We start from the raw sequence: 17512 nt of genomic DNA, 5'->3' as shown, positions 1-17512 counted from the left end.
ACGAATCAACATAATGAGAACCTGAAAACTTATTCTTGACCGCAAGTCTCTTGAAACTATCTATTTGTATTTTATACGGCCTCTTCTGGAGTATTCCGATGTCGTTTGGGATAATATAACCCAGCACGATGAATTTGAACTTGAGAAAATCCAACTTGAAGCATGCAGAATTATCACAGGAGCCACCAAACTTGTTTCTTTTGCCAATCTTTATAAAGAGACTGGCTTCCAACCCCTTAAAGTCAGAAGGCAAAAACATAAACTCACTCTTTTCTACAAAATGAAAAATCATTTAACTTCACAGTAAATTTCTTCATTGGTACCTGAAACTGTTGCACAAACATCCGTATACAATCTTAGAAATGCCGGTGATTCCAGAAACCTGCTTTGTCACACTCAGCTCTTTGCTAACTCCATTCTGCCATCAACTGTCATTGACTGGAACCAACTTCCGTTAGAACACAGAAATTCTCCAACATTAAGTATCTTCAAAAGACAACTTTATTCTGATGTATTGAAAGTCCCAAGTCATTATTATGTAGGAGAACGTAAATTCCAGATTCTTCATGGCAGACTTAGGACACATTGTAGCTCTCTTAATGAACATCTATTCTCAAAAAATATTGTAAACAGCCCACTTTGTGTGTGGTGAGGCGGAAAATATTCACCATTTCTTTTTCAGCTGTCCCAATTATCAAAGAGAGCGCATAGAACTACTAAACTATATGAGCCGCGCCATGAGAAAACCAACATAGTGGCTTTGCGACCAGCATGGATCCAGACCAGCCTGCGCATCCGCGCAGTCTGGTCAGGATCCATGCTGTTCACTAACAGTTCCTCTAATTGCAATAGACTTTGGAAGCGAGGATGCGCAGGCTGGTCTGGATCCATGCTGGTCGCAAATCCACTATGTTGGTTTTCTCATGGCACGGCTCATATTAGGCCAATAACCAATGTTACACTTAATACACTGTTACATGGCGATTCCTCAGTTACAAGCACATTTAATAACTCCATATTTCTACATGTACATAAATATATACAGAAGACAAAGAGATTCGATATATAATTCTTTTATTTATTTATTTATTGAACACTAATAGCTGTAATAATGATAGCTTTGTATTCCAGGTTCTTTGTCAGTTTAGCCCTTCCACATAGCTTTAATGAAAGTCCTAAAACTCCATGTGTCTAAAGTGGCATTCCTGACCTATCAACCTCATTTCGTCTATTTTGCTTCCTTCTTTCCTATTCCTATCTTCTTAGATATCATTGCATAATAAAGTATTTACAGTTCAGAGTTAAGTTCATATAAACATTTCAATTTTCTTATCCAAAAAATCCTTTTTGCCAATCTGTTTTAAAATTACAGTTGACACATTTTGTCAGGTACCATATATAAACGAAGAAACTGCAATCAGAACATGTATGATGGATTGTTTATATTGTTACCATTGAAATTACATTATTTATAGGGAGATAGCTTCTAAAAAAAAGCTTATAGCTTTCTACTCAATCCTCTGTGTTTGTACATTTAACAATTTACTGTAACAATTATAATTATATAAATAAAATACTGTTTAAACCAATAACATATTGTTGCTTATGTAGGTTTTTCATATGTGTATGTGACATGCTGTGTATCAACAGCAAACTGTATGTATAGGTAGATGTATTCGCTTTAAATTCATACAATTTAAGAGCCAATAGGATGCAATCATTGATCAGGATGGGTTTTCATGGTTTTATAACGTTAGAAAACCTGCTGTAGGGGCTGGTCCCGATTCAGCTTTTAGTTTCGACCCAAGTAAAAGCAAGAATTTCTCCAATAGTGTCGTTTCACTTAGCTTAAATAGTCCTTTAATTCCCAAAGCCACTTGGACTGCCGAAAAAGTCATACTTTGGGGTACATTATTGGCCTTTGATCTACGACCTTGGACTGCCAGGTTCGAGCTTGACTGGACCTCATGGCCTTTTATTTCTAACGAAGTATCATTTATGAAAAATGGTAACAGATAATGAAAATGTGACTTCACAAAATGCCTAAACCTAACCATTCGTATCAGAATATTTAAATTCTTCACATGTGACCCCCACAGCGTAAAGAAACCTACCACAAAACTGTTGTGTGAAGGTACAAATTGAAAGGTAAAGGCATTTCTGGACAAAAGCTTCAAGAATTGATTTTAAAAAACCAACCACAAACGTTTAGTATTAGATGATCTTTTGAAGTTTCTAATATTTTTAATATCAATTAGTAAAAACAGGTCTAAAAAAGATCTGATACTATATACAATAGTTGGAAACCGAAGTACGCGGTTGCCGTCTTATCAGAGAAATGTCACGTGATTAAGCCCAGTTACATGCCAACTGAAAACCAGACTTTATAGGATTAGTGGTATTATCTCTAATCTAAATTGAGATTGTTTGTTATCCAATTAATGATTTACCGCATTAACCCCTGCAGAAGGACATGTGCTACACGATGGCTCGTGACTCTGCCGCAGGAGCAGGATCTGTCAGGCAACTCTGGTCCATAAAGCGCCGGCGTATTCCCCTAGCAGTCATTCGGTTGCCCGAGGAAAATATAATCCGATAATTCGTTTGTTTGAACTTCTAAAATACAACATACTACAAAATTAGACATTTATTGTTGTCGTTTCATTGGCAGTAATGTCTGATTCACCTGTAGCGTATTCCATTAATTGTATTGGTAGGGATTACAAATGAAATGGCTTTAATATGGAAGCTACATTTATCATCTTAATCATTTTTAGCCATATTAACAGTTGCGTGCAACTTGTGCACATTGCACGTGCTTAGAATATTGGTGTTTACATCGATAATTATCCTTTTTAATAACTAAAACTGGTTATACATGTAGTGCCCGTTGTTCAACATGTTTAAAAAAAACCTGATTCTGTCAGATGCTTAAGTAAAGTAAAAATGCTTTTAAAAAAGTAAAATTAATTACACAATAAACTGCGATATGTGCAAAATAAGTTTTTCTTTTTTTAAAGGTAAGCACTTTGATCGAACAGTTTGTTATCCTAAAAAAAGGACAATGTAGCTGGCTAATTTTTCTAAAAATATTTCTGTTTCAGCAATAATATTGATTGTAACCTACGAAGGACTGATTTCAGTAATCTATGTCGCATTCACATTTGCACTCGCGCAATGTTTAAGTAGGCGCAAATATACGAGGGTCATTTAAAGGCTCATTATGCCTTTGTTCATAATGTGGCTCCCGCATTTTTTATCATAAACATAAAAATATAATATTCATTTCTTGTTAAACCAGTTTCAGTAATTGTTTTCTCTGATATTTGTCAAAGGTTGGAATATTGAATATATAGGTTGAACATATTACAAAGTTTTATTGAATACATTGCTTTTGATTATCTCCCTTTAGTTTATACATAATTTATTTTAGGTCGATTGTGAAGGAAGTTCTACAACTTATATTAATCACTCTCGACACCTCATTCCTGATGAAATCCATCGCCACGAGGGTATGAGAGAAGAGGCCAGTTTCCCTTTTTTAATGCTGAGCGCCAAGCAAGGGAGCTACTGGTACCATTTTTCACGTCTTTGGTATGACGCGGCCGGGGATCGAACCGACGACCTACCGCACTCGAAGCTGACGCTCTACCACTAGGCTATCGAGGCGGTATGTTTTATCCTGAAGTTCTTGGACTACTTTGTTTACATACAGCGGTGTGTGATGCGGTCAGCCGATCAGAATGCTTAGCGCCGATGACATTTGTTTTTTATATTTTGCACGTTCTTCTTTCGTTTTGACAGATAGAAGGAAATACTGGGATGATCATGAGAGTACTGTCAGCTGCCGATCGTGATGGAAACTTGTTACTTCAATGATTTTACAGTTCTGTTTATGTTCTGAGTTGCTGATATTAACTGATTCATGAATTAACTTGATGCACAGGAATGATTATTTAACTCTGCAGTGAAGATGAATATTTAGCTTAACTGATATTTTTATCTTTATGAATAGGGCGACATGCGGGTTATGCTCGTGTCCTACCCTTTTCAATTTCTTCAAGTGCTGAATTATATTTGAGGAACTTCGATTCATTTAGAAGATGCTGAATTTCAAGATACAGATTTAACATATTTTTGCATGAAATTTATATACATGGGCAGTGGTACATGAGTGTCTCACTCATCTCACTCTCATATTTGCAGTTTGCACAGCTTAGATGAGTAATGCTCATCTTTGTGCCTCCACATGTCCATGCTTGAAGACCTAGATCTTGACCAGTCACTTACAAGCTCTGATAGAACAAGGGGTACAGAACAAAACAGATATATACGATTTATGAACTTTACATGTACACATTTATTTTGAGAATATTTTTTAATTTAAATTGTTGCAACTTATCAGATATGACTTGTACTTCATCCCTCATGTCTCTCATTCTTTAGGTGGTATTGTACAGGTATATCGGGGATGTAGGGTACGGCTCCTTAGGTAGAATTGCTTAAGTAGCCTCGCATCAACTGCGATTTGAACCGCACATTTTTATGTTGTTGTTAAGTTCATCGTCCCTGGACTCCGACAATATGACTTTGTATATCTTAAAAAGAAACTTGAGTTATACAGAAAAAAATAATTTCTTTATCTGTGTTTTTTTTCTAGAATATTTGTTTATAATGTTATATTAGTCAGTAAATACAAAGTTATTTTGTTGTTGCATATATTTGTCTTATATATATATATCTACTATACCATTAAAATGTACCAATATCACGATTATCCAGTACTGTCATACAGCGTTTTATTTTACTTTTAAACCATCTAAAAAAAAAAGGTGTACACATGTCAATATCTAGATGACTCTTCCTAATTTAATTGCTATATATTTCTTTTTACCGAGAGAAATAAATTCAGATTTAGATGTATTTGTGTTTTTTCATATGCCATAGTTTACGACACCATTTGCCCGACATACCTTTTTCTATATGGCAGAAAGTTCATACATATTCAGTACCATCGTGTTAAGATCGTTTTGAGCAAAACAGAAAATAGAGAAAAAAATATCAAAGGATCTACGGAGCGCCTAGTTATAACTGGGGGCGTTATTCTGTTTTCAGAAACATTTGAGTCTGAAGTGTGTTTAAGAATAGAAGAGAAGACATCATCATAAGCGCTAGGACTTTCAAACATGTAAGTTTACAGGCATTCATTCGTTGCTAGGCAACAAAGAGTTCCACTGACAGAATTTTAGAAGTACCTGTAAATATCGAATGTTCCTTACATCTCATGATATGGTTCACATTCATGAAGGTTTGCGGTGCAAATATATTAACTTTCATCATTTGACTCTGTCAACTGAAGAAGTTTATTAAAGCGGTATGATTTGACAAGACTGTGTTGGTTTTTGAATTTACATGTTCATTTGACTTGTGGAATTTGTTTATGATGGATTGATTAAATATCTTTTATTTATTAACCATTATATGGATATCAATGTTTCAACGTCGCCAGCATAATCTTTCATACATCTTATTTTATTAGCATATTTTCCACATTAAGGCAACATGCTAGCTTGCTGTCACTGATCAATATACTTCAATAAACGAACATAATAACACACTGATTTGTGGTTGATTATTTCTTCAAAATTAACCGCCTTTATTTCAGCGAATCTAAAGCTGTTTCTTACTTAAGATCTCTTGACTTGACAAGTCGGCGATACTCCGTATTCTAGGAATTGACAAATTATTCAAGAACAGCGAAAAGCCACCCAACCAATTTTAATGTTCAGACTTCAGAAATGTAAGGATAGCCGATACGTTCAAGGATGTAACAAGTGCATAAATCAGCAAGGTGTACGAGCATTCCAGTTTTCACTTGGCATTCAGTTAGCCATATAATCGCTGTCATAGTAGCGATATTTGAAAAGCGATATTGCCGTAAGTTTTCTTATTGTTTCAGCTCCACTACTTGTTCATATGGGTCCAGTTGTTCGAAACTTTAACCGGCTGTTAAACTAAAAACCAGTTAACTCTAGTTTGATTTTTTTTTGAGTTTATTTTAAAGACTTTTTAATGTTCATAATACTTAGCTGATACATTTGTTTTTCTAAGTCTTCCGAAATGTTGAAACATGACCCTAAAAGTTAACTTACTGTTAGCTTAATCGCTGTTAATGTTTCGGACAACCAGTCCATGGTTGAGAAACAACTAGACGAGACTAATGTTCCAGAGCCAACGATGAATATCGCAGACTTTGGATGTTTTGTTGAAATAGAAACAGAAGAGCACCCTTCTATGGAAATCTGCCGCGAAGTATTTATTCACTTGAGTGAAGAATTTCCCGTGAAAGTCGCAGCTTATGGTTGAAATTCTAGTTTCATATATACTTTTTTGCAATTGTTAACGGTCAGTTTCTATACATTTAAAATATATGCATTTAACATATGTTAAAGCCTCCGGCATTATTTCTGCAAAAATAATTTTAGATTTCACAATTGGTCATTTATTTGACAAACAAGTAGGTCTTGACTTTTGCTCATATATCGTTGTCAGGTGTTTCTCTTTACCATTCTATTTTGGTTAACAGTACATCGGTCTGACCAGGATTTTAATCCAGTGGCTCACATGGTGTTGTACATGGTATATAGGCAATCTCGCTACATATGATTCCCATATAAAATAATTAACATATAAAAATCATATGAAAGGTTCTTCCTCCTTTCCTCCTTAGTGGCAATAGACAATCACATAAAATCCATATCTAAATGGCTGTTGTTCCCTTTATCTACTGATTTTTTTTTTTTAATGAAAAGTTTTGTTGTTGTTTTTTTAGGTGGAATGGGGGTGGGAGGGGGGGGGGGGGGGTGGGATGCAAATCATATGCTGGCTCCCACCCTCAAAACAAACCGCAGCATTGTAAAAGGTACATGCCCTTACACCTATGCGTATGATAATCATATTATGAAACTGATATAATTGTCATATGAAAATCATAAACTGCTATCATACGCTTATCAAATCCTGCTTTTTTATGATTAGCATATGAAAGGTCTCATAAGAGAATCATTTGAGGATGATACTTGTATCATATGTGGCGACATTCCCTGTGTATAAGTGGGGTTGTGTATGGTACACGCATACTTGGTGTTACGCATGGTATACGCGATGTCGTGAATGTACATGGTGTACGTAAAGTATGGTCTTGCGCCAGGCATATGTACTTTTATGCATGATGATGGGTATGACTGATTCGTTAGTTTATGTCACGCGTTAATACGGGGGAGAGCTTTTATAAAAGTTATCCATGTAATGGAAACGCTCATAAGGCGCGAATTTTTTAAAAATGTTTTAGGCAGTAAATCATAGCAGTTTTATGTAGCGGCCAGAAATGTCCAATTTCTTATTAACAGTCTAATAACTCGCTTGAAACTAAAGATTATGCATCAGAAACTGTTTCCGCGAGACAAATCCTTTATGACTTTGATCAAATGTAACTGTAGTCTTCACAGGACCTAGATCGATTGATCTTTACTTACCATTTTAAGGGCGATCCAACCCTCAGCCTTGTAAAAAGTGTAATCATTTATTACAAATAACAAAGGTAATGATTCATAAAATAACTAAGATTTTGTTGGCATTTGGAAAAAAAAGACATTACTAAATTTTTGGTGCTGAGGTAATGGATAAAAGTAATAATAACATTATATATTATGCGCATCACCACTGCGGCAGTGTTCATATTGAAAAAAAAAACTCCTTTAAGCTCTGTAAGATTCATAGTGCTTTACTATTATTTTCTTTAAGACATCATGTACATCATTGTCTTTAGTTTACAGCTCAATGCTATTTTTTTGCGTTTATATAGGTATAAACCAGACTGGGACGTCTTGCAAATCCATGAAAAGCGCTGGCGTTTCTTGAATGATATGCAAGAAGTCCCATTGCGCTTTACCCGTATTAACGCACAAAAATAGCATTCATTCATTATATTAACATTTTTACTGTAGCTTGTAACAAAAATAATTTGTTTGTTTTCCATGAGTATTTGAAAATCAAAATAAATTCTAGGATATCGATTTTTCAAACATAATAGAACAAAACCGTCCAAGTGACCCGCCAACATTCAATTGTAATTCGCCTTCCGATGAAAATACAGTTCCTGGCTTTTATTTAAGATACCCTCAAGTCCAGTGAAATATCGTATAGTTGTGTCGATTCAATTTTGATCTTTACTGTCTGAAAAATTAATTTAAGCTAAAATTTAATGTTTTACTGCAATTCTGGCGTCCAATTTTGGAATTATTTTTCGAACGACGCCATTTTGTTCATGTTATTGTGAATGGCATCAGATTGCGCGTGCAATCTCGGAAACTTATTACGCCACTGCTTTTTATACGAAAACAAACTTTTTTCCTTCCATACAAAATGTATAGTGAATGTAAATATAAAGTATATTTTTGATTTTAAAAAGTCCCTTTATTTCTAACTCACATTCTTTGGCCTTCAAATATAGTTCCCAAATGAATTTATATACTAATTGACATTCATATTACCATATATAATCCAGCTTTAATTACGTTAAAGATATCAAGTAAAAAATGTATTAAAGATATTAAACAGAACTTGCAGACATACAAAAAAGAACGAATATAATTTTGCATGTTTTATTTTTACTTTTGTTTAAGTTCTTTGAAATAAAGTCATTTGAAATTCAAATAAGACAAGAGACATATTATTTCACTATATACGCCCTTCTTCGCACAATATAATACTGTCAACTCACAAATTTCTGATGGATTACTTGTACAAAAAACAGAAAGCTGTATTTTAGTACATACAAATTGAAGTGGTAACGCATTGTCATTTCTTGTTTTTAATATTTCATTTTAATGAATTATTACTAACATTGATTAAGCATAAGTTTGGGCAGTTAAACATCTTCCAAGATTGATCACTTACATATCCTTTGGCAGTTATACTGTGGTAAAACAAGCGTCATTTATCTTTCCACTGTAAGGCTAAATAGAGAATATTAGGTTACTGTCTGATAAATTCAAATTTACATTTTGTATTAGGCGAGTTGAAAGAAATATATTAGGCGAGGCTCTGCCGAGCCTTATATTTTTTCGTAGACGAGCCTAATAAATTTAAAGTTTTTTCAGACAGTAATCTAATATTCTATTTATCCTACCTGCTCAGAAAATTGGGAAAAGGTCGTTGGAAAGAGCAACAGCGTGCAGACTTGACGTCATATAATATTACGTTTGCAAGTGTAATTCAGTTTGTGGAAAATTGAAAAAATGCAGTAACTTTTTTGTTTCTGGATAAAAACTTTTGATTTTACCATTTATTTTCTTAGTAAGAGCATTTCCAATACAGTGATAACAGTTTCAATGAAAAATTCGGGAAAAAAATGTTTCCAAAATTTCCGGCTGAAGTGCTGTAGATGTTTTCAGGACACATATACCGTGTAAAATAACGAAAATGTTGGTGGAGATTAATGATTATCAGGTCAATACTTGCGGTCAATATCGCACAGTATTCTGGCGCTTTTATTTTTAACAACATACAAAGAAACAACCAGTAGCAATCTAGTTGAAACAAGCAAGTTCGATGAATTGGTATCCCCCGCGAATGGGTTTGTATTAAAGGTGAAAAATAGCAATAACTTTTTTGTTTCAGGATAAAAACTTTTGATTTGACCACTCATTTTCTAAGTTCAGACATTTCCAATACAAATGCAAAATTTTGATAAAATATGTGATTTCAAAAGTTCCCGCAAAAGTGATATCTTGACACTGACCAGATAAAGCAAAGTTTATTAGGCAGGCCGATTTTGTGCTATATCTTGTATGATGGTATGATGAAATAACTTTGTGTTGGCTTCTCAGAGTCTTGCCATATTATTTAAATGATGCTGAAATGTGAAAATGATGTCTGAAATTAATTTCGTAATTTAGAATATTATATTTGTTAGGTATCTAGTGGTATATGACTTGAGGGAAATGAGTGTGCAAACGAAGAAGATGGAAAAAATGGAAAGTTTTGAGACAAGACCTACCTCTTTCGTTCTGTGTAAAGGAGCTTAATATTTCTCTTCGAAGTAATCTCCCTGCGCCCTCACATACTTTTGTAGCCTTGATTCTTTGTAGTCTTCAACGGGTATTTTCTGAAAACACTGAAAATTTCGGAACCAATGGCGCTTTCGCTGTTATAACGTCTCCTTGCTAACAAGTTTTCAGTCTTGAGTCACAAGGACTCGATTTTGGGTTAAAGCGGTTGTGTAATCTGAACATTTTTTCTCTTCTTTCGAAACGTTGCTTTTGTGGGCTACAGCACCGTCATGTAAAAGACAAATATCTCGTAGACCTGTCGCTAGTTTCATGATTTAGTGAATTGTTTTGACATTGTTTTAAAACTACGGTGTTCTTGAAAAATGTCCATCGTACAGTTTTACCATTCGAAAAGGGAATTTGAATTACTGAAAAAAAATATCATACAAAACTTTTTGGCAGACCGAGTGTACTTAGTAATACTTGGCCTAGATTGACGTTTATTCGACCCAATGTTTATTATCACTGCCTTGTTTGGGCTCAGAAAATTACATCCCAATCTCATCACCTTTAAGCGGCTCAGATATACATTTGTTGCTTGTTTTCAAAATAGTAATGTCAGTTTTCACTTTGATGATTTTCCGTATGGAGTACCCGTCTTGCTCATATCGTATTAAGTTTAAGATGTTAAGTCAAGATCTTTTGAGATGCCCAACAATATGAGTTGATTTTTTCATTGTATATCGAGCATCTTATGTGACCTGCATTTTAACACAATTGATGTGTTTTCTGGAGCGACATCTGAATTTGTCCTGTCAGAACCGTGACCATCTTGGGTGCTTCCACAATTAAGCGTTTTGTACCACCTGTAAACTTAAATTTTCATAGGACCCATGTCCTTTGCACAATTAAGCAAAAATAGTTTTGCAAGTATATTAAAAACGCTAAGCTTTTTAATATAATTTCTAATTTCGAACTACAAACCTGTCTTCATTTGCCAATATGTTTCATTATTGACGTTGGTATTCAAGTGCATGTATGCACGTAATCGCGTTCTTGTGATCATGAATTAACTGTGAATTTATGTATTAAGTGTTATAGTCACATCAGTAATTTTTGCTTAGCGACTTCTTCAAAAGACTGTCAGTAGTTTTAGTTGCAGGATAGTATATACAGGGTTCCGATAGGGCCAGCACCAGCTCCCTAGGAACGCGAAGAGCGAGATAGCGAAGCGCGACAGTGCAAAAGCGAAGCGCGACACTACGATGGTGATAACACGGCAGTACAATGGCGAAGCGGGACAGTACGCTTCGCCATCGCACTTCAACGTTCACTATCCCTGCCTGTCGTATCCTGTCAGCATGCGCAAACAATCCTTAGTCTGCAGACGTCTGACGGAGGTTTGTGACTATAATCTTAGTTTACGTTGATATAAAATAAACCCGTTTAAGTTGGTGGTATTAAAATAGTCGTCGTTAGCGAAAAAAACAACTGTATCTGACTATCAACATTTTGTAATAAAATGTACCAAAGCTTCGATATACAAGAGGTATTGTTTATATTTAAGTGCAATCAAATATTTTAACGTTCGTGGCTTGAAATATAAAAGCTGATAAAAAAAACAAACACATAACTACATAGTAATGCATTATTATTTATTTTCCCAAAAGAGTTTGAATACATGATATTTTATTTATAATAACCCCTGTCGTTAATATTAGTTTTTGTATACCTCAGTAAACAATGTAAAATAGACATAATAGATAACGGAATTTTTTTAATACTCATTTCGAACAATAAGGTATATATTCTTTGAATATATCATGGCAGTCGTTAAATAATCTGCGATGATTCAATTCAGTGACATTTGCGGTATTTTCATTTGAATAAACCCGGGGGATTAAATCGTTTTAATAACAGCTGCGTGATATTCATTTCAAAATACTTTCGCATCGAAGACGGTGTGCATCGTACCGCGTCTTCCAGACTAACGAACAGTACGAGACACAGAAGACGCTCCCATTCCAGAAGCTATCCCGTTCCTGCAGCGTGCCAGATGTAAGGCACAAATCTACTTTTAGATTTTTGAAAGTCAGTCAAGGTCAATTCAAAAGTGATACAATAAGCAACGCACGTAAGTCTAGGTTAATTAATTTCAAATTTTGTGAAATCGTCCTTTAGAATATCATACCTTTCGGATTCAGACACAAGATACTATTTTAGACAATCAGTTGACATTTTTAACTAACGTGACTTATAGTATAAAATGACTGATTAAATTTTATGACGATTTACATGTTATTTTGGTTTCGTTACGCTAATTCTCGAAAACAAATGATTGTAAGCAGTTCCAATAGATATGTATTATTTATAAAGATATTAAAGCAAGCTGTTCAAATGTTGTTGTTTTTTTTTTGACAAAAATATTCCTTACGGACACACTATTATAAAGACGTGAATGAAGCACGTGTGTTTCACTTCGGACATTGTCTGGTGCATCACAACGTGTGTTATTAAAGAAATAGAAACAGTATTTCTGTTGGCTCAAGCCTTCCTTTCATTACAAATTATACTGAATAATTCATTACGCATACATGTATATCAATGCTTAATACGTGTTTAGCATAGGCTATCATACTTTTTAAATTATTATATCTGTTTGAATGAGTATAACAAGGGAAGAACTGTTGTCGCCATTTAAATGATGTGTAGCTATCCCTCATTCAGTGCAAAAATATTTAAATTCCAGTTATTATGCAAGAAGTTATGATTAAATAAACCATTTGGTTTTATATGATGCATTGATATGAAATACAACGCTATTCCCTTTAAAAAAAAAAAAAAATAAATTATCTTTGTCGAAAAAAAAATCACACTTGCGTAAACACAGGGGTTGTGCGCTATTTATAGAGTGAAGTCTGAAACAATAAGGAAATTAATTATTCACGCTGCAAACCATTAATAAATGCGAAATTGCGTCAAATTACAAAAAAAAGTCTGCCGTCAAGAACTGAATCGCTAGCCTTTGTAATGCATATCACAGACGCCAGGCCAGAAAGAAAAAGCCACTGTACATGCTATACCCTACACTTGGACTCTATTTTTACTAAATATACTAAACCATTTCAAGCGCCATGCAATTTCTCGTTCGGTAAATGGGTACTATGCATATTAAACAAGTTGTACTTCATCTTCCATCGTGCAGCAATCACAGTGCCTTGATATTATAGTATTCCTAGGGCTAGGGTATAACCTGTACAGTGGCATTTCAAAACATATATTCAGAATGGTACTATAGACTAGACCTACCACTTGGGTGGAACTATGACAAAGGTGAGAAATTTAGTAACGGTGACCTTTAATCCGGCTGACCCTGCATTCAGTCAGAACCATGCAATTTCTAAAAAATATCCAAAGGCCTAGTTTCATATGAACAGAACTTATTTTTACTTTAGGTTACCATTGACTATCTTGATGCAGATAAAGTTTCCTTTGATTCACTTTTACTTTTTTACAACCGATTGCCATATTCTCAGTTATTGACTAAATGTTTAGACATATATTTACAGTTTACCAAAGAAGAAATTATTATGAAAAAATTTTAAATATAAATTATGAATTTAAAAAGCCGACTATTTTCTTACTCGGAGAAAATGTTGCAATTTGTTTTTGCCCATAATCTTATACATATTGAAAATACGAACATGAAATTCCCGCCAAAGTTGTATTATCAAATGTCATCAAATGTCACAGGTCTTAAACACACTGCAAATAAAAAAAACCCCAATATATTTACAGAAACAGGAAACTATTTCTTAGCGAAAAACAACAACAAAAACACAAAAACTTTTAACGCGTCCAGATAGGTCAATTGCATTCTTTATCTATATCATTGCACAAGTACGTAAACACCGATATGCATTATTTTCCAGGAAAAAAACATTAGATGAACTTAATGTTGGACTAATCTAGTGAATAAACAAACTATGATGAGACTATTGCGTGTGAACTTTAATATGAACAGCACAATTCACTGAGCTTTTGCCCGGCGATAAAACATTGTAGCTTTTTTATTACGTTTTAGAGCAATATAGTTTCTTTTAATCTTTGCGTATTTTCCAAACAAAAAGATATATTAGTAACGTTTGTCTGCACATTGGATGTGTTAATGCCATTCCCAGAAACGCTACGGGTGATGTTATATGTTGACCAGGAGATGTAGACTGGCTTAAACTTGGTAAGTATGTGATAAACCTGTCAACAAAGTGCTGAGGAAGCCCAAATGCGTCGGTGTTGCGGTATGAAATTGCTATTTCTAGCAAAAAACTATTGTGTGTTTTATGTATGATGCAGTTTGAAAGTGCCAATTTATCTTATTAGTGCATGTTTGCTTGGAGTGCATTTTCATTTAGTTGTACATTATGTATGTGACACGCATGCATTTATATTGTGACGTGCTGAATTGGTAACTTCATTACATTCTAAGGTTGTAGATCAATCAAGTGGGCTTGCTAACAACCACGTTTTCTCAGAGTTAAAATCTCGCAAACTGAGCAGTGTCGACATTCGAATATTTTTTTGGTATAATGTATTGACAAACTGCTATGTAAGTAGATTGCACTGCTTATTTTAAGTTTGACATAACTTTAGTTTTCACCTCACTAAAAACCTGCAAAATGTAAATAGTGTTCATGCATCAAAATACTTCTTAAGTGGAGGAGTAAAACAAATAACTAACCGAGCTATCGTCAAGTCGGCTCATCTGTGTTTTAGAATCCGAGTCTTGCTTTGTTTTCGACACACTCGACGGAATTACTCAAAGGAAACCACCCAGCAGAATGACGTGGATAAGGCTGAGATAACTCTTCATCAGTTCTGTATTTGCAAGTTATTACAAAGTCAGATTTGGGGGAAGGGTAGGGTTCCTTGTTTTCAAAATTGTTTCTTTTGAAAGAACTTTCAACTACGTATTTAAGTGAACACCATACTTTCAATGGACATAAACACATTGCGCCGTTTACTTCAAAACACACTTTAAAAAGGCACCTAGTGTAAAAATATATCCTGTATCAATCTAAATTTTAAAAGTGACTAATGCTGGCCCCAAAAAATGTCGCCTTTATGTTCAGACGGTGGTAACAGATATGAACAAAATACAACTCCATCTCATTTTTATATACACGTACGAATCCAGTCGCTGTTTATGTCGCATACTAATTTTATAGTAATACTTATCTAATCCATGTTCTGGTGGGATTATGTGCGCTATGTCAAAATGAGTCGTAGCGATTTCCCCCCAAAGGTGGAAGGACTGTGTCCGGGCCGTATTCGGGTGGTGACTAGAAATAAAGACTAAATATATGCTCAAAAGTGATACGTTAAGTAGATATGATATATTTATGATACATTAAGAACACAAAAACTGTGTAATAAACATGTCCAATTAGTCTAGTGACCACAAACACAATTCAACGCTTCGTGGGTCAAAAATACAATCAATTAGAAAAAGATACAAATGACACGGATGTTTTCTTCGCACTAGTAATTGGACATACAGGTGCGCGCGGACACTTGTCATTTATTGGCGGAACAACGGAATGTTTTTGAAACATGTATGTGTTCAGAAATTATGACAACTCATTCTTCACAATGATGCAATAAATTAATTAGATTAATGTTATATACAGTAAGTAATGTAGCAAAGAATTTATAAAAAGTTTACAAGTAAAAATCGTATACAAATAAAGTGACACATACAGGTTTTCTTGTAACAGATATAATATGCTGTTTGGTGCAACTACAAGACAAAACCGACAAAAACATGGTATAAAGCAGCTTTATGTTGTGTGAGTGTCCTGTTTAGTTTTTCAGTTTGAACATTTCGGCTAGGGTGGTTCCAATACTCCCGCTTTAAAAGCTTTGGGTATTGTTTAATCACCCCTTGGGTATGGGGCCTGCTTTTTAATTTTGTCTACTGGCAGTTTCTGTGATATGCAGGCTCCATAACCACAGATCCCCTCTCTAAATTCCAGTTTGTTTAGTTCTGCCTATTGTTTTCTCGTTTAGGGTAAAGCCATTATTTTATCTGGGGATCATACGCCGCTTTTCATGGAATTGCATTCTGTGCATCATTGAAGGTTCCATGTGTATCGCCGTATGAATACATCTGCGGATGTCTCTAAATTATATTCTAGTACTTATAACATGAGTAAATGTTGAGTTCTGCTCAACCCGGGGCTAGAGGGCGTGGACGGTAGCTTGCATTTCCACTACCGCCTATGAACAGGCTCAATCAAACCGAGCCTGCAACATTTTCGTTTATGTCGTGTTGGGCGACCTGTGGTTTTTCACTTTTTTTATCTTTTTATTCTAATAAGTAGACAGCGAGTTCAGCAAAATTAAATGACAAATAGTCTTCTCAAAAAACTTACATCGGTCAATACAATGTCTGGCTTCGTCTATGGCAAAAACACTTCCATAATTTGTTAAATTTCTACAAATTCATGCATCACATCTCCAAAGCGCCAAGAAAGTAGGTTACTGTAGAAATTGTAATGTCAATACATTATGAAAGAAACTTTTACTTGGTTTTAGCTGTACATCGATGGAAAAAACAAAGACAATTATTGAACACGTTATATCGATGTAATTCGCACTTCCACCATCCAAGCAGGGGTCTCCGTGGCTGAGTGGTTAAGGTCGCTGACTTCAAATCACTTGTCCCTCACCGATGTCGTTTCGAGCCTCACTCGGGGCATTGAATTCTTCATGTGAGGAAGCCATCCAGCTGTCTTACGGAAGGTGGGTGGTTCTACCCAGGTGCCTGCTCGTGATGAAATAATGCACGGAGGGGCACCTTGGGTCTTCCTCCACCATCGAAGCTGGAAATTCGCCATATGACCTATAATTGTGTCGGTGCGACGTTAAACCCAACAAAATAAATAAATAAATCCACCATCCAAACAAAAAAATCATGTATTTGTCTTTAATATTCTTAACAATAAGAACAAGTTAATTCTTATGACCATATATCTGACTTTACCTTCTTCTGTACGGGCTTAATCAAGTTCATGTGATAGTGAGTCCGATCCTGTACGCGTATAAGGAATAACCTTCCAGTATTCACAAGGACACTATCGCTGTATGACAGATAAAAGTTATTGTGAAACGTTTTTTTTCCCGCTCCAATTCGATCAAATATATGTTTCTGGTGCATATGCACATCAAGATTACACAGCTATATCATATTTTGTCTCTGACCTTTTACGTAAAACGGATTTGTTAAGATTTATCGGTGTTTTGGTTGCATACTTTAGTTAGAATAAGGCAACGCCTTTTTGCCCTACGCGCGAAATTTTGCTAAGGAACAGGCCGAGCGAAAATTCATCTATTACATTACCTCACTAATACCGTAGAAATGTGTTCTCAAGTTGGATCTTCAGTAATGTTTTTTTTACGAA

The sequence above is a fragment of the Mercenaria mercenaria genome, chromosome 6 (genome assembly GCF_021730395.1).
Source record: "Mercenaria mercenaria strain notata chromosome 6, MADL_Memer_1, whole genome shotgun sequence".
In the NCBI taxonomy this organism is placed as follows: domain Eukaryota; kingdom Metazoa; phylum Mollusca; class Bivalvia; order Venerida; family Veneridae; genus Mercenaria; species Mercenaria mercenaria.
Note: the sequence above shows the minus strand (reverse complement) of the source record.